The sequence below is a fragment of the Artemia franciscana genome, unplaced genomic scaffold, assembly GCF_032884065.1.
Source record: "Artemia franciscana unplaced genomic scaffold, ASM3288406v1 Scaffold_2533, whole genome shotgun sequence".
Classification (NCBI taxonomy): domain Eukaryota; kingdom Metazoa; phylum Arthropoda; class Branchiopoda; order Anostraca; family Artemiidae; genus Artemia; species Artemia franciscana.
In genome coordinates, this window is record NW_027063382.1 from 14,057 (window position 1) to 32,792 (window position 18,736).

The 18,736-nt window shown below is 38.5% G+C and overlaps 1 long non-coding RNA gene across 1 annotated transcript in view; it reads right to left on the reverse strand.

The window, feature by feature from the left end:
- The window catches only part of LOC136042957 (uncharacterized), a 29,542-nt gene extending 11,824 nt beyond the window's left edge, over window positions 1–17,718 (reverse strand). The window contains exons 1-2 of the long non-coding RNA XR_010621514.1: window positions 17,634–17,718; window positions 16,002–16,071 (exon numbers count right to left, since the gene is read on the reverse strand). This is a non-coding gene — a long non-coding RNA (uncharacterized LOC136042957). The remainder of the gene's footprint in view (window positions 1–16,001; window positions 16,072–17,633) is intronic.
- Window positions 17,719–18,736: the final 1,018 nt, after the last annotated feature.

An 18,736-nucleotide genomic window follows, 5' to 3' on the forward strand; every position in this document is an offset into this window, starting at 1 on the left:
CCCTCGGACCTAAGTTTCCCCTTTTCGCCAACCCCCAGTTTGCCCTCTTTGCTAACCCTCAGTTTACCCCCTCCCCTGATTAAATTAAGATTCTTCAAAAATCTTATCAAAACTAAGATAGACATACATTATTCAAGCATCCACAAAAGCAGACCAGTTTTAGTATGCCTTTTCTTTTATGGTAGGCTAGTATATTGGTCATTCTATACTGTCATTTTCACTTGACTTGGGAAAATTTACTGAAATTTTGCCCCCTCCTCCTTCAGCCTTTTATGGTAATTCTGTCCTCGCTCAAAACCCCCTCCTCCCCAAACCTCATAAGCTTCAACTTCATACATCAAACTGTTCCAAAGATATTAATGATACTTTTGAAAACCAGAATACAGACGGCGTAATTTTATTTTGTTCATCTTTCCCCACTCAACAGCAAGGGAAAATTTCAGCTTCATACCCTTAGATGTAGTTGGGATAGTAGTCACAATAGTACTATTAGCACTAGTAGTTAGACTGGCCGTAATACTAATAGTAACAGTGCTATTAGCCGCAGTAGTATTAACACATTGGATTTTCTTAAGTTGAATATATCTTTTATCAAGTTCTGGGAGTTTCAACATAATACAGTAAGCTGTTGCCATGACATAGCCGATATACTTTTTTGTAAACTTGTATGTTCATATAGTTCCCGAAATATTCGTATTAAAACTCTTAACCTCAAAACTAGTTGCCATAGAAGTATTATTTGGAGTAGTAGTTGCATTAGTAGTAGCGTGCACGTCTTGAATTTTGGTTAATTTATCTTCCCCTTTAATTATTCCCTGAAAGTTCAAACTTAATGTATAAATCCATTATTGAGATACGCCCTTTTGACAACCGCTATACACATATTATATTTTAATTCAAATTTTCCCTCAGTATTCTCGCAAATTTGCACTTTCACATGTTATAGTGAGTCCTGTACCCCTGTCTTTACGAGTGATCCCGTGGTCCTCAAACTTTGCCATGACATCCCCTCTTCAGAAACTAATAAGGCCGAATCGAGGTGAATATCCTGTAGAGTCTTAAAGAAGCAGAATAAGGACTTTTGTTGGTTATAATGTTAAAACTCCTATTTTGATATTCGTATGGAAAAATATGTTTAACATTTACTACTCCAGTGTTATAAAAAAATGCAGTTTTTCGAAAAACTTAAATCTTTAAAAAAAATTGTTTTTATTAACTATGAAAGACTTTTAACTACATCAATTTCCTTTCAAATAAGCTATTAAAAAGCTCTCTGTGATTTTCCAGCGTCCCGCTAGCTGCGGAGGAAAAATGGATAAGAAACAAGATGCCTTTGCTGCCGAATATCGTACTTGCAGTCACTTTTTTTTCAAGCCAATGGATTTTCCTTACTATTCAAGCCAAGGAGCTTCAAGTTTTCTAAATAGGGGTTTCGGAGAAGTTGATTCCGATAGTGCACTTTGTGTTTTGATCTTACTCTATTTTTAGGAGTTATGGGGTAATATAGTTTTCACTGAGGGACGTCATCGTCTCTTATTACATTGATAGCTACCTCTGTAACCCTGATTATATTTATTGACACAAATATTACAAGCTAATATATGGCTCACCCAGAGGGCTTATTGACAAGTAACAAGCTAAGAATATTAAAAGACTCGGTTGTAGCTTTAATTTACTTTGTTATTTATTCCTCTCCAAAACACAAAATTTCTCTAGCTCTTATGTCCCTGTTTGTCTGCATCTATCCGATGTTTTGCCTCTATCTGATTTTAATGCTCTATTTATTCAAAAATTTCCTTTATTATTTATATCAAGTGTGAATCTTTGGTTTTACTACACTACTTACTTGTACTTGTGACAGGAATCAGGCACTTCCTCCTCACCCGGCATCCAGGATCCTTGTGCCCTTTTTGGAGAAGGTTTCACGATCTGCCAATTGCTATGCAAACGGGAGCTACTGAGCCGACCATCTATGTCCAAATTGTTCAAATCCATCAATGGTGTCCAGGTCACACTTAATCAGGGTTCACCGGTTTTTCTTTTGCCCTCCATGATGCCTCTCCCAAGAGCTGTGGGGCTCAACTAGAAGGATTCGATGGGACAGGGATTCTGGTGGTCTCTGCAGGACGTGACCCAGCCATTCTAATTGGCGCTTTTTAACGGTGGAAGCGAAATCTCTTCTAATCTTGCAGAATTGGTGAATATCACAGTTAGATATACGATATTGCCACTGAATTCTAGGTATTTGGCGTGTGCCTAAGAATCCAAGTTCAAAGGCAACTGGTGCTCTCTCATTGAAAGACCAAGTTTGGCATCTGCAGAGATGGATGGTTTTTAAATAATTCTGTTTATGAGGCGGTTACACCATTCTCAGTCCTTCGTCTTTACGCTAAAGTAACGTTTTGCCCCCGATTCTCAAAAAGGTATTAATAAAACACGAGAGAAGGATTAATAATTATTGTTCTACGCTATCAATCGAAGAAAAAATATTTTTTTATTCAGTATGAGTAAAAACAAAAAAAAACAGTTCGTGTTCACGAACTGTAAGTAAAGAGTGATGCTTCTCAATAGTAGCCGAAAATCTACGAAACAGATGCTTGATAGAAATTGATAGCCAACATCAAAAGAATCGTTGCTTGTTCGAAATAGATAAGATTCTTGAGGTTTAATGTTATAGGCCAAAAGTTATGAGCCGGACCCCCAATAATATCAGGAAGTTTGAATAATGCTTTGAAATAAAGGGGAGGCTCTGAAATCCAGATAAATTATAAGAGATTCTGAACATCCAGCGACAGGACTTAATAGAACCAAATACAAAATGTCCTTTCAATTTTCTTCCACATAGGCGTCCTCTTGACATTATATTCACAACCAATACATGAGATCAGTCTTGAAATAGCTTTCGTTCCGTGAACAACTTTGCATTCTGAGCGAAAAAATAACTATTTTCTGAATAATAAACAAAGCTGTTTGGCAAGTATTTATGAACCTATTTTGCAATCACTCGACAAATGAAGATCGCTTATGAAACCTGTTTGACTAGTTTTTAGCAAGGAATTAGACACTTCCTTCATTTTCATACAAGAAAAAGATATTTTCATGCAAGGATTTAAGAATTTGAATATATAAGAATTCAGAATATGGCGGGGGAAGACGCACCACAGTCAGTGCTTGATCAGATTAACGCAAAACTTGGCTTATTGCCACAAGTGATGACAGACATAAGCTTCATTAAACGACAGTTGGCACAAATTAATGCAGAAAACCAAAGGCTTAGTCAAGAACTTGCAGCAACGAGAAAAAGAGCTTAGTGATGCAAACCGCCGTATTCGGTATATAGAAACCGAAGCAAAGAGAACAAACGTGATTATTTACACCTTAGGACAGAGAGACCCACCACTACCTACGCTTAAAGAAGAAGTGATGTTGTATTTAAATACCCGAATTTCGTCTTTGGAGTTCCATCGTAGCGAGGTAAAGGATGTTTACCGGAGGAGGTCAGGAGCAATTTTGCGGAAATTACAGTGCGCAGACACCCGAAACTTTATTCTGAAAAGCGGCCGTACGTTTCGGAGCGACGGAGTGTCTGTGGCCCCGAACTACACATTGGAGGAAAGGAATGCGCGAAACCACTTAAAAATAGTCATGAACCAAGAAATTGAAGAGGAAAAACCCCTCAGATTACGGAGAACAAAACTTTTTGTCGATGGAACTCTCTTGGTTTATGATGAAGAGAGTAAAAAAGTAAAAGAGGTCACCCAAAAAAAACACAACTAGGCCTAGACCCTCCGTGGTCGAAGTGACTCTCAGAGCTCAATGGATAGTGCCTCCTCGGCCCAGACAGTAGTAAACGCAACGCGGCGATCACCGCCGAAATTCACCAGAAACTGAACAGTCAATGAACTGTTGCAAAAGGCGCACGGGCTAGTGCTACAGAAGTAACTGCTGGACCATCTGGGTTGAACCCAAGGCCTAAGCCCACCAGGAAAACGGATCAGATGATCAGCCAGAAACGGATCAGAAGAACGGAACAGGCTGAATAATCGTGCACAAAGACCACAAAGAGAGCCACTTTGGAACGTGCAAGAGAACAGAGGAGGTCCGAGATACGAAAGGCCCAATGTCAGAAGAGGGAGAAGCACAGCAGACTGCTACAGGACCAATTATCCGGACCCAACCAGGGACTAGTACGATGAAAACATGGAAAACTTGAACTAGCATCCCGACAGCCATGCCCAAACTATGAAAATGATCACATGGAACGTCCAGGGGCTATAGAACAAATATAAGCAAGTATCGGATGATGTGAGTGCATTTGACGTTGTGTTTAGCAGAAACTTGGCATGACCCCAACGAAACGCTACTCTTTGACAGATTTTATGTAGAAAGTGTCAAGAAGAGAGTCGTCGAACAGAAGATATTACGGGGGTGCTATTGTCCTGTTAAAGTGTAAAAGTGTGTCGAAATACCAGAGATTAAGTGGCAAGTTTGAAAATATAATTTGGGTCAAAGTTCTTTTTTCTGACACACGGCAGATAGGGATCGGATCAGTTTACTTACCACCACAGAAGAGTTGCTACACAAATGAAGATACTTGGGATATTCTGGAAAAAAGATAGAAGAAATGAAATTTAAATACCATGACCACAGTTTAACGCTATTGGGAGACTTCAACGCGTACACCAGCGTGAAAAGAGAAGTAGTGGATATAGTGATTTGTGAGGAAGTGTTTCCAGCTCCGAAGGCTTACAAGATTACAAATAGTAGCATGGATAAAGGTAGGAAGTTGAATATTTGTGAGAAAAGGCTTTTGGATTTTTGTGGAGAAAATGGGCGAGTTATAGGGAATAGGAGGTTTGGGAAAGATAAGGGTACGGGGGACTTTACGTGTTTTACGGGTGCGAAAGGGAGTGTTATTAATTATGTACTGGTGGACGTTTCTCTCGCGATGGATGTTAGAAATGTAGAAGTTCTCCCCTTTGTAGGTTCAGATCATTTCCCCATTTTAATAGAAATTTTGCAAAATTTCCGACGAATGTTCTACAAACAGAGCATAGAAGAAATTTCCAGAAAAAAAAATTTTAAAAATAGAAATGTCGAAATCAGAAATATATAAAATGGAAGAAAGATTACTTGATAGGAAGGTTCAAGAAGAACTGAAAGTCTTGAGAGAAGGTAAATTACCAGTCGAACAGCTGATCGACGGGCTAAACGGAATTATTCATGAAATAACGCCTAAAGTGTCCCCTGAGAGCAAGCGAAAGGAATTTTTTGATGATGAATGTTTAGCAAGGAAAAAAGAATTGTTGCAAATAGTAGAAAAAGTGAAAGCCCTCATAGAGAGCCCCCTAAAAGTGACAGTAGTTCTCCAGATGAAAGCTATGCGGCGAGATTATAAACGGTTGTTGAAACACAAAAAAGAGAAGCGGAAAAAATGAATATAAAACAACTATCGGAGAGTTTGAAATGAATGACATGAAAGTATTTTGGACGAAAATTCAAGACCCTGAGAAAAGAAAACCTACCCAACAAAAATGCCCGGAACCAGAAACATGGCCACCATATTTTGAAATAGGAAACGATACAGCACCTCTTGGAATGCTAAATTCTATCCCGACGGAGGGAACTTGTTTCCCGCTCCAAGAGCATGACTACAGTTTGCTGGAGGAAACAACGGAGGAGGAAATAAAAACATTTTGAAGAATCAGAAGGGGGCACAGCGCCGGGGGCGGATAGAATCCCTATTATGGTTTAGAAGAAATTCGCACTGTCATTCGTTCCCATAATGGTCTTCATCTTCAATGCAATTCTTAGCACATGTAAATGGCCCGAAGCATGGAAGACGTCAGTAATTTTGCCGCTTTTCAAAAAGGGAAATGCGGAGGAACACTCCAACTATTGACCCATATCCTTAATACCAACGATGAGTAAAATATTTGAGAAAATTATTGATGTTAGACTGTCGAAATGGCTTTGTGTCCAAACAAATTAAATAAGAGCAAGGAGGTTTCCGGGCCGGATACAATACAGCGGACAGAATGTTTGTACTGCATGCCCTTTCTGAAAAATATGGGAGAGGAAAAAATAAATTTTACGTGGCTTTCACCGACCTCCAAAAAGCTTTGGATAGCGTGGATAGGGAATTACTCATAATGAAATTAATTAAAATTGGACTACCAGGTCAATTTGCACAGCTGGTAGCTAATATGTATGGAAGTACAAAAGCAGTCGTTAGAGTGTTTGGAAAAGGAGTTTCAAGGATATTTGAACAGACAAGAGGTATTGAACAAGGAAGCACCCTGTCACCTCGGCTATTAGGAATATTCGTAAACGACATTGTAGAATTCTTGGAGAAAAGATGGGCCTCAACCGTTAAGCTAGGCAACAGAACGATTTCGGCTCTGCTGTTCCCCGACGACATGGTATTAGTATCGAAAACAGCTTGTGAACCACAAATTTTAATTGACCTGATGGCAGAATATCTTGAATCAAAGAACCTGCGTCTATACCTCGGGAGAAGGACGTAATGATCTTCAATAAAGGAGGAAGAAGGAATTTAGTGGAGAATGAGAAATTTCGGTTCAAAGGACAAGAGATTAAGGTAGTGGAAAGGGCGAAATATCTGGGATTTACCATGACACCTATCTGCAGTTGGAAGGAACATTTGAGCGAAATGTCAAAGCGAGGGAAAGCAGCAGTGGGTGGAATATTACGTAATGACCTAGTAAAAAAGTCGAGGTCATTAAAAATGTTTAAGCAAATATTTGATTAGAAAATTAAACCGGCAATCTATTACAGAGCTGAGCTATGGGGCCTGGAGGCCACGGATGAGCTAGAATCAGTCCGGGTTCGATACTAAAAAGACTTTTCGGGCTGCACCAGACAACACATTACCAGCTAATCAAAGGAGACTTCGGCATCTTCTCACTGAAACTGCACCGGCTTTATCAAGTATTTAAGTTTTGGCTGATATTAACCCAACTTACTGAGGACCGATCGGCTAAACAAGCTTATAATGATTTGCTTCGAATTAATAGGAAAACTACTTGGACTCAACAAATCAAGAAATCTCTTGACAAATTAGGCCTCTCTTATTTGTGGATGGAAGGAAACGGACCCGGAAACACACAATGCCTTCCAGAAATTATGCAGAGATTAAAAGACCAAGAGATACAAGAGTGTACGTTTAGTACGTTCGTCGGAAACACTGAAAGAATATAGTAAAGTAAGATAATTTTGGGGAAGAATATTACTTTAAGTTAAATTTACCTGTTAATTATTTAAAATCATAGATCCAGTTGAAGGGGAAATTGCCTTACAGTACATAGGGAACAGAGATTTAAAAAAATTAAGGGCACAAATGATAAGTGTGGGTATTGCGGAATTGAGGATAATAAATTAGCCCATTTCCTCATGGAGTGCCAAGAGCTTGAAAGTCATAGGGATGAATTTTGGGGGGCCCATCGGTTGGTGCTACTTTCTGATATCCTGAGGTCTTCGAAGCCCGGAACCATATGCAAAATGGCACGATATGTGCAAAAGGAGGGAGAGGCTCAGTCGAGCCGGAGTGAATGAAAATAAGTATTGTCTTATATTGAGTGTGTGTTCTATGCAGTGCTGTATCATTAAATCATGTTGTGTATGGCCATAGGGCTCAAATAAACTTTTTCTTTCTTTCTTTCATTATATTCAAAGCCAACACTAAAGAAGAATTTTTGATTATTAATGTTAAATAATATTAATGTTTGATAAATTAATGTTAAACAGGTAATCTAGTGGATCCTTTCAAGCTGCTTAGAATGCTAAATCCTGCCAATTTTATAGGGGGCGGGAGGATACCCTAGGGCACTGTTTCTCAAACTTATCCAGACACTACACTCCTTTTTGCACACAGAACATTTTATGTGCCCTTTTTCATATACCATTATTAAGTAAATTACAGCTAAAATATAAATAAAATTGCCAGTCCAAGAGGTAGGGATTGTCTTAATTTTTTTTTGGCCCGTCACGTACCCAAAAAAATCCTGTACCATGGTTTGAGAACCACTGCCATAGGGTATGCTACGTTAAGCCAATTTCCTAGGGAAGGAAAGGATACCTTAGGATACGCTTAGCAAAGGCATTTACAGCAGTAACTTTAAAACAGATCAGTTTTTCTTTTACACCCCAAAAGGAGTAAACAAAAAAAATAGTTTTTTGGCATTGATACCCTTTTAAACGTTCACTAAAAAAAAAAAAAATCAAAACAAACATATTGAGTCCATTTTTTGGGAGGAAGAGACTTGCTCGTTTACTACTTTTTTCAGTGGATAAGAGCCCTTTTACACCACGAACATGTTGGCATAAGTTCAGAAAATGCAAATAAAAATTGTTTTCATCGGTGTTCCTCTTCAAATGCCAATCAAACAAAATTTCTATTTTGTATCCCGTTGTAGGCCAGCACCTGCACAAATATAAGAAAAAACAAACAAGTCTTTCAGTTTTTCATAATTTCGGTAACCTTGGTCAAGGGATGTGACTTAACGTAAATGTGATCATTTGTAAGCCCCCTACTTTTCAAATAAATCTTGTCGTCTACTTAGGCTATCAAACAAATAAAAAATTTGTAACTAATTCAGAAAGTAATTTTTTTTTGTATATTTCAATATCACAGCACATTAATAGGCTGTAGCATAGATGACCATTTTTTTTCCTTTTCAAGCAACGAAACAAAACTTTTCCCAAGTACTGACAAATAAATTTCCAAGCAAATTGAAAACACAACAGGGTTTTTTTTTATCGAAACTGGAGTAAATCAGTAAAGATCGTTTACGTACAAGAGCTAAGATCTCATATGGCACTTGTGACGAGGCGAGAAGAGCTAAGAGCCAAGAGATCATATGGTATGAGCTCTAACAAAATTCTATGAATCAATAGATTGATTTAAAAAGGAAAATAAGAGGCTTAATGCCGGTCAAGATTTAAAATAAGAGCTCTGAGTCACAAAGTCCTTCTAAATACCAAAATTCATTAAGATCCGATCACCCACTCGTAAGTTATAAATACCTAATTTTTTCTAATTTTTCCTCTCCCTTTTGCCCCCCAGATGGTCGAATCTGGGAAAACGACTTTATCAAGTCAAATTGTGCAGCTCCCTGACACGCCTACCAATTTTCATCGCCCTAGCACGTCCAGAAGCACCGAACTCGCCAAATCACTGAACCCCTCCCCCCAACTCCCCCAAAGAGAGCGAATCCAGTACGATTCTGTCAATCACGTATCAAGGACATTTGTTTATTCTATCTACCAAGCTTCATCCCGATTTATACACTCCAAGTGTTTTTCCAAGATTTCCCCCTCCAAATCCCCACAATGTCAAAAGATCTGGTCGGGATTTGAAATAAGAGCTCTGAGACATGAATTCCTTCTAAAAATCAAATTTCATTACGATCCGATCATCTATTCGTAAGATATAAATACTCCAATTTTCATGTTTTCCAAGAATTCCGGTTCCCCCCTCCAACTCCCTCGAATGTCACAGGATCTGGTCGGAATTTGAAATTAGAACTTTAAAGCACAAGATCCTTTTAAATATCAAATTTCATTAAGATCTGGTCACCCTTTCGTAAGTTACAAATACCTCAATTTTCAAAATTAAACCCCCCCCCCCAATTCCACCAAAGAGAGCAGATCCGGTCCAGTTATGTCAGTCACGTATCTTAGACAGGTTTCTATTCTTCCCATCCAGTTTCATCCTGATCTCACCGCTTTAAGTATTTTCTAAGATTTCTGGTCCCCCCCAACTGCCCCCCCCCCCAATTACGCTTGATCCGCTTGAGATTTAAAATAAGATATCGGAGTTACGAGGTCCTTCTAAATATGAAGTTTCATGAAGATCCGATCACTCCTTCGTAAGTTAAAAATACGTTATTTTTCTTATTTTTCAGAATTACCCCCCCCCCCCCGCAATTGAGCGGATCCGTTCCAATTATGTAAATTACGTATGCAAGACTTCTGCTTATTTTTCCAACCAAGTTTCATCGCAATCCCTCCAATCTAAGCGTTTCCCATCATTTTAGGTCTCCCCACCCCAAACTTCCCCCAATGTCACCAGATCCGGTCAGGATTTAAAATAAGAGCTTTGAGACACGATATCCTTCTAAAAATCAAATTTCATGGAGATCCAATCACCCGTTCGTAAGTTAAAAATACCTCATTTTTTCTAATTTTTCAGAATTAACCCCCCCCTCCAACTACCCCAAAGAGAGCGGATCCGTTCTGGTTATGTCAATCATGTATCTAGGACTCGTGTTTTTTTCCCACCAAGTTTCATCCCGATCCCTCCACTCTAAGTGTTTTCCGATTTTTAGGTTTCTCCCTCCCAACTCCCCCCCCCAATGTCACCAGATCCGGTCGGGTTTAAAATAAGAGCTAGCTCTGAACCACGATATCCTTCTAAATACCAAATTTCATTGAGATCCGATCACCCGTTCGTAAGTTAAAAATACCTCATTTTTTCATATATTCTCTGAGGCCAACCTGACTTTCATACATAATGATGATAGAAGGTAATAAGCTTACCTAAGCTATGGATGTCAGGTGACTGATTTTTCTTCTAACGATAATTTCGACAGGACCTGTGCCTGTCATCATCAGGTTAATTCCTCTCTGAGGCCAACCTGACTTTCATACATAATGATGATAGAAGGTAATAAGCTTACCTAAGCTATGGATGTCAGGTGACTGATTTTTCTTCTAACGATAATTTCGACAGGACCTGTGCCTGTCATCATCAGGTTAATTCCTGATGATGACAGGCACAGGTCCTGTCGAAATTATCGTTAGAAGAAAAATCAGTCACCTGACATCCATAGCTTAGGTAAGCTTATTACCTTCTATCATCATTACTCATTTTTTCAGAAATACCCCCCCCCCCCCCAACTACCCAAAAGAGAGCGGATCCGTTCCGTTTATGTCAATCATCTATCTACGACTTGTGTTTATTTTTCCCACCATGTTTCATCCCGATCCCTCCACTCTAAGTGTTTTCCAAGTTTTAGGTTTCCCCCTCCCAACTCCCCGCCCCCATCACCAGATCCGGTCGGGATTTAAAATAAGAGCTCTAAGACACGATATCCCTCTAAACATCAAATTTCATTGAGATCCGATCACCCGTTCGTAAGTTGAAAGTACCTCATTTTTCTAATTTTTAAGACTTACCCCCCCCCCCCCAACTACCCCAAAGAGAGCAAATCAATTCCGATTATGTCAATCATGTATCTGGGACTTGCGCTTATTTTTCCCATCAAGTTTCATCCTGATCCCTCTACTCTAAGTGTTTTCCAAGATTTTAGGTTTCCCCCTCCAACTCCCCCCACTGTCATCAGACCCAGTCGGGATTTAAAATAAGAGCTTTGAGACACAATATTATTCCAAACATCAAATTTCATTAAGATCCAATCGCCTGCTCATAAGTTAAAAATACTTCATTTTTTCTATTTTTCCGAATTAACCGGCCCCTACTCCCCCCCCCCGCCCTAAAGTCCCGGTTTTGCTACTTTAGGCACTTCCAGGTAAGCTAGGACGATGAAATTTGGCAAGCGTATCAGGGACCGGACCAGATTAAATTAGAAACAGTCGTTTTCCCGATTTGACCATCTGGGCGGGGGGGGGAGTAGGGGCCGGTTAATTCGGAAAAATAGAAAAAATGAAGTATTTTTAACTTATGAGCAGGCGATTGGATCTTAATGAAATTTGATGTTTGGAATAATATTGTGTCTCAAAGCTCTTATTTTAAATCCCGACTGGGTCTGATGACAGTGGGGGGAGTTGGAGGGGGAAACCTAAAATCTTGGAAAACACTTAGAGTAGAGGGATCAGGATGAAACTTGATGGGAAAAATAAGCGCAAGTCCCAGATACATGATTGACATAATCGGAATTGATTTGCTCTCTTTGGGGTAGTTGGGGGGGGGGGGTAAGTCTTAAAAATTAGAAAAATGAGGTACTTTCAACTTACGAACGGGTGATCGGATCTCAATGAAATTTGATGTTTAGAGGGATATCGTGTCTTAGAGCTCTTATTTTAAATCCCGACCGGATCTGGTGATGGGGGCGGGGAGTTGGGAGGGGGAAACCTAAAACTTGGAAAACACTTAGAGTGGAGGGATCGGGATGAAACATGGTGGGAAAAATAAACACAAGTCGTAGATAGATGATTGACATAAACGGAACGGATCCGCTCTCTTTTGGGTAGTTGGGGGGGGGGGGGGTATTTCTGAAAAAATGAGTAATGATGATAGAAGGTAATAAGCTTACCTAAGCTATGGATGTCAGGTGACTGATTTTTCTTCTAACGATAATTTCGATAGGACCTGTGCCTGTCATCATCAGGAATTAACCTGATGATGACAGGCACAGGTCCTGTCGAAATTATCGTTAGAAGAAAAATCAGTCACCTGACATCCATAGCTTAGGTAAGCTTATTACCTTCTATCATCATTATGTATGAAAGTCAGGTTGGCCTCAGAGAGGAATTAACCTGATGATGACAGGCACAGGTCCTGTCGAAATTATCGTTAGAAGAAAAATCAGTCACCTGACATCCATAGCTTAGGTAAGCTTATTACCTTCTATCATCATTATGTATGAAAGTCAGGTTGGCCTCAGAGAATATATGAAAAAATGAGGTATTTTTAACTTACGAACGGGTGATCGGATCTCAATGAAATTTGGTATTTAGAAGGATATCGTGGTTCAGAGCTAGCTCTTATTTTAAACCCGACCGGATCTGGTGACATTGGGGGGGGGAGTTGGGAGGGAGAAACCTAAAAATCGGAAAACACTTAGAGTGGAGGGATCGGGATGAAACTTGGTGGAAAAAAAACACGAGTCCTAGATACATGATTGACATAACCAGAACGGATCCGCTCTCTTTGGGGTAGTTGGAGGGGGGGGTTAATTCTGAAAAATTAGAAAAAATGAGGTATTTTTAACTTACGAACGGGTGATTGGATCTCCATGAAATTTGATTTTTAGAAGGATATCGTGTCTCAAAGCTCTTATTTTAAATCCTGACCGGATCTGGTGACATTGGGGGAAGTTTGGGGTGGGGAGACCTAAAATGATGGGAAACGCTTAGATTGGAGGGATTGCGATGAAACTTGGTTGGAAAAATAAGCAGAAGTCTTGCATACGTAATTTACATAATTGGAACGGATCCGCTCAATTGCGGGGGGGGGGGTAATTCTGAAAAATAAGAAAAATAACGTATTTTTAACTTACGAAGGAGTGATCGGATCTTCATGAAACTTCATATTTAGAAGGACCTCGTAACTCCGATATCTTATTTTAAATCTCAAGCGGATCAAGCGTAATTGGGGGGGGGCAGTTGGGGGGACCAGAAATCTTAGAAAATACTTAAAGCGGTGAGATCAGGATGAAACTGGATGGGAAGAATGGAAACCTGTCTAAGATACGTGACTGACATAACTGGACCGGATCTGCTCTCTTTGGTGGAATTGGGGGGGGGGGGTTTAATTTTGAAAATTGAGGTGTTTGTAACTTACGAAAGGGTGACCAGATCTTAATGAAATTTGATATTTAGAAGGATCTTGTGCTTTAAAGTTCTAATTTCAAATTCCGACCAGATCCTGTGACATTCGGGGGAGTTGGAGGGGGGAACCGGAATTCTTGGAAAACATGAAAATTGGAGTATTTATATCTTGCGAATAGATGATCGGATCGTAATGAAATTTGATTTTTAGAAGGAATTCATGTCTCAGAGCTCTTATTTCAAATCCCGACCAGATCTTTTGACATTGTGGGGATTTGGAGGGGGAAATCTTGGAAAAACACTTGGAGTGTATAAATCGGGATGAAGCTTGGTAGATAGAATAAACAAATGTCCTTGATACGTGATTGACAGAATCGTACTGGATTCGCTCTCTTTGGGGGAGTTGGGGGGAGGGGTTCAGTGATTTGGCGAGTTCGGTGCTTCTGGACGTGCTAGGGCGATGAAAATTGGTAGGCGTGTCAGGGAGCTGCACAATTTGACTTGATAAAGTCGTTTTCCCAGATTCGACCATCTGGGGGGCAAAAGGGAGAGGAAAAATTAGAAAAAATTAGGTATTTATAACTTACGAGTGGGTGATCGGATCTTAATGAATTTTGGTATTTAGAAGGACTTTGTGACTCAGAGCTCTTATTTTAAATCTTGACCGGCATTAAGCCTCTTATTTTCCTTTTTAAATCAATCTATTGATTCATAGAATTTTGTTAGAGCTCATACCATATGATCTCTTGGCTCTTAGCTCTTCTCGCCTCGTCACAAGTGCCATATGAGATCTTAGCTCTTGTACGTAAACGATCTTTACTGATTTACTCCAGTTTCGATAAAAAAAAACCCTGTTGTGTTTTCAATTTGCTTGGAAATTTATTTGTCAGTACTTGGGAAAAGTTTTGTTTCGTTGCTTGAAAAGGAAAAAAAATGGTCATCTATGCTACAGCCTATTAATGTGCTGTGATATTGAAATATACAAAAAAAAATTACTTTCTGAATTAGTTACAAATTTTTTATTTGTTTGATAGCCTAAGTAGACGACAAGATTTATTTGAAAAGTAGGGGGCTTACAAATGATCACATTTACGTTAAGTCACATAAAAAGGGAACTAGAGCTTTAAATTTCCAATTGAATGAGTCCCTTCCGAAGTTCATGCAACAGCCCATTCTATAAAAAACACATATGTCCACGGGGCATAGCTTAAAACCTTTATCCCCAGGTTTTCTGGGCTGTTTAAGACCCAGAGTTTTGTCATATGATCTTTGGTCAATTTTGAACAAAATAAATCTCTAAAAATTCGATCGGAAACATTTGGAGAAAACAGGCTTGGTGGAGAGGGAGGATGTACTTTCAGTTTGATCGCTTTTGAATCTTCAAAAGGGATCTAAAAATTGCAATCTCTATTCATTTGAGTCCCCTTCTAATAATACTACCACCTCTTCCATAAAACCGTGTATGCCTCTCTCATATCCAGATCTTTCCATCTGAGCACCAATAGCTACCCATGAGTATTCGACAGCTTCCCGGTTGCTATACAGTTTATCAGATTTTATGTACAGCTTTCTCTTTTCTTTAACAGATTCTATGGACAATTCCCAAAACATGTATGACTTGCTGTTCCAGGAAGCCATCTCTCTCTCTCTCTCTTTTGTACAAGTAAACTATTTTTCAATCTTTCTGTACTTTCCTCGGCTCACTGCAGAACCAATCAAAAAGATCTGATCAGCTCTGCATAAGCCAAAATAGATTCGAGATCTATTCTCCCTTATTACGCCTTATTAGCGCTCTTTGCATTATTACAGCTCGCTCCAACAAAAAGCATTATTACCCTACGCCTTAATACACCTTATTACGCCAATTAGGACAATGCTTTAAGATTATTGATAATATCGCTTCAAAAGAAATAAGAACTTATCTCCAGTATGGTTAGTTGGTAACCATAAGGCATGTGAAATTGCAAAAAATGCTTTAAATATTGACAGACAAGTGGGAGACCAATCCCCATTAGAGATATTTACCGCTGGAGACTACCAGAGGTTCTGTTAAATAAGAATAATCCAATCCTATCACCTTTCCCCAATAAGCACCTTTTTAAGATTTATCATAGAATTTGGTTGGGCTCAAAGTGGCTAAATTTTCAGGCATTTTCATGTCAGTTCCCTAGTTTAAGTAGCGAAGTTCCCTCTTCTCCCTTTGCAGTTGTTAAAAATGAAACAATTGACCATTGCCTATTTGAATGTAATATGCGGATGTCTGCACAATTTACCCTGCAATTTAAACTCTTAGAATGCCTCAAACATCACAAAATTTCACTATCAGCCAACAGTCTAACTGACTATACCAGCACACAGAGCTCAGAAATCACTATTTATCTTCTTATATCTCAATTTCTAGAATCAAAAGTTTTGCTGCAAGATATCTAAGCAGATTCAAGATAAATAAGAAATAACCTATTAAGTACCTCTGTCCATCTCACAGAGTGAGTCAAATGGAAAAGAACTGAGTAGTCTTGACTGAAAAGCCTGTGTCTGCTGAAAAAGAAGATAAGAAAAGTTACTTGACACTTCTTTTGAAAGCTATTGGCGAAGCAAAGGTAAAACTCATATGGGAATTTTGTGAAATGTTTATCTTTTTACTTTTATACAGGGCTCACATGGCGTTCGTAAATTTGTTGGTAAGCTTCATGAAGTTGCTTTGTTAAACTTCTTTATAACTTTACAAGAGCAAATATAAAAGTTAAACTTTAGTTAACTTTTTTTTTTGTAAAGTTGACCAATAAGGAAAGAGTTTCAGAGCAAAACTTTTAAACATATTGAGAGATGTGGAATATTGAAGCTGAAGACATGCTCATTTCTCTAGTCAGAGAGAAGCCTGTCATATACCAGGCTTCTCAAGGAAAACACAAAGAAAGGAAATGCATAGAAAATATATTCAAAGAGATTAGTTATGCTATGACTGTTATGTGCCCTCAGTTTGGTGGTGAGTTTACAGGTGAGTTGAACACCACTTTTGTTGTGTGGCTGCACTTTAGACCATATATCAGTAGCTATAATATCTGCATAAAAAGCAACTATTGCTCACTCATTCAAACCAGGGGAAACCAGCAGTGGGGTCCAGAGGTCTTTATGGGTGACCACTCATTTGAGAAGTCATCACTCCAGACTGATAGCCTATTCTTGAAATCTAAATGATCTCTTGATAGAGTAATGACCTATTCTTGAAATCTGGCTGACCTCTCTATGGACTGATGATCCAGTCTTGAATCTGAGTGATCAGTCTGAAGAGTGATGACTCTGACTAGGCCATTACTCCACAAAAAGATCACCCAAATTTCAAGAGTAGGCCATCAGTCCCTGGAGTGGTACCTGTTAAAGGAGTGATAACCCAGAAAAACTTGTGGACATTACTGGGCACCAGTACAAATCCATATAATTTTAGGTACCATATTCCAAGTGTTGTATTTTAGCTTGTCTAGTACATGGCCTATTACCTCACTATTAATTATTTGAACATATCCCTTTTCTGAATGGCAGACAAGTCTACTACAGACACATGCCTAATATAGAAATGGATTATTTGTAGCATTTGACATACCCAGTGCATATTCTTTGTATTACATTTCTTATGTTTGGCACTCCATATGCTGGCCTAAATAGGCCTAGTTTTGGTAAAATTCTAGTTAATGGACTTCTTGCTATCTCAGAAAGGGTTTAGGTTAGGAAAATGAAACTTTCAGGGATGGGTCTACAGGCTAAAGTATGTCCTGGGAAGGTATTTTGAAGTACCCATCTCCACTCCTTCTCCCTCTAGAGGGCCCTGATATTTGCCTACATGACAGGTCTATTACCTATTGAAATTTTGAAAAAACCGCATTTTCCTAAATTTTCATTTACTTGTTGCTTTTTCTCTGCCTTTAGTTCTGAAAATGCAATTCCTAGAAATAGATTATTTGTAGCATTTGGCATACCCAGTGCATACTCTTTGCGATATATTTCTAATGTTTGGCATACCCCATGCTATATGCTGGCCTAGTTTCTAAACCATACTGTAGGCTAATTTTTAGTTGAAAAAAGTAGAATGATTAGCACAATGCCTATATTATATAGTCTATGTTTGTTGAGATTCTTGTTTCAACTGGATTTTTAAGGTAAAGTAGGGGTAAAATTCTGGTGCGTTTGTTTACTTGTCCGATTACTAATCTGATTAATCCAAGCGTTTTTGAGACACATATGACGCCAGAGGTTAGTCGGATTATCCCTCAAACGCTCAGGATTACTTGTCTGTGGGCTGGCACTTTATAACCCCCAAATAAAAAGGTTATTTGAGGATTGTGACGTCAGTCTTGTATATTTTTAAAATGGGATGACCATGTGCATGTGACTCCCCTGAGATGGGTTTTGTAGATAAGCTATGTTTATAGTGGAGTAAATATGATTAATATTTCTAAGGAAGCCTATCAAGTCCCTTGGGAAGAGGGTGGGATTCAAGTTCTATTTGCAATTGAACTGTCTATTGAGTTTGAAAGTTCAGTTCAGAAATTCAGATGGAATATACTGACAAGACTTATAAAATTATATGCAGAGCATACTAATACAGTTATATAGGAGATTACTTCAGATTTAGGAGTTTGTAAGTAGCATAATCTTGTCTGTGCTTATAAAATATTAAGGTTTTCTAGAGAGCTAGGCCTAGCTTTCAAACGCTAGTAGGCTAGGCTCTGATGCACAGAACAAAGGTTTTTATCAGTTAGAAAGGTGTGTTATTAGGAATAGAGCTTGGGAATGCACATTTCCTATTACCATTGTTTCTTATTTTACCCTAAATTTCAATTTAAACAATCTCAATTTTACATTTATTTTTTCCCTCTACTCGTTACTTTTCCTAATCTCTCTCTAAGATAACAAAAACTAGCGTTTCTAATAGTTTATGCTATTTAAAATTTTATGATTAAATCACTAATGGGACAGCTAAGAAATAGCCTAGACATAGACCTACATTTAGAATTAATTTCATCCTACATCCTAATATAGACCTATCATTTGTTTGTATCAGAGGACTTAAACTGCTCCCCCCTAATCTATATATATGTATATATATGTATATATATATATATATATATATATATATATATATATATATATATATATATATATATATATATATATATATATATATATATATATATATATATATATA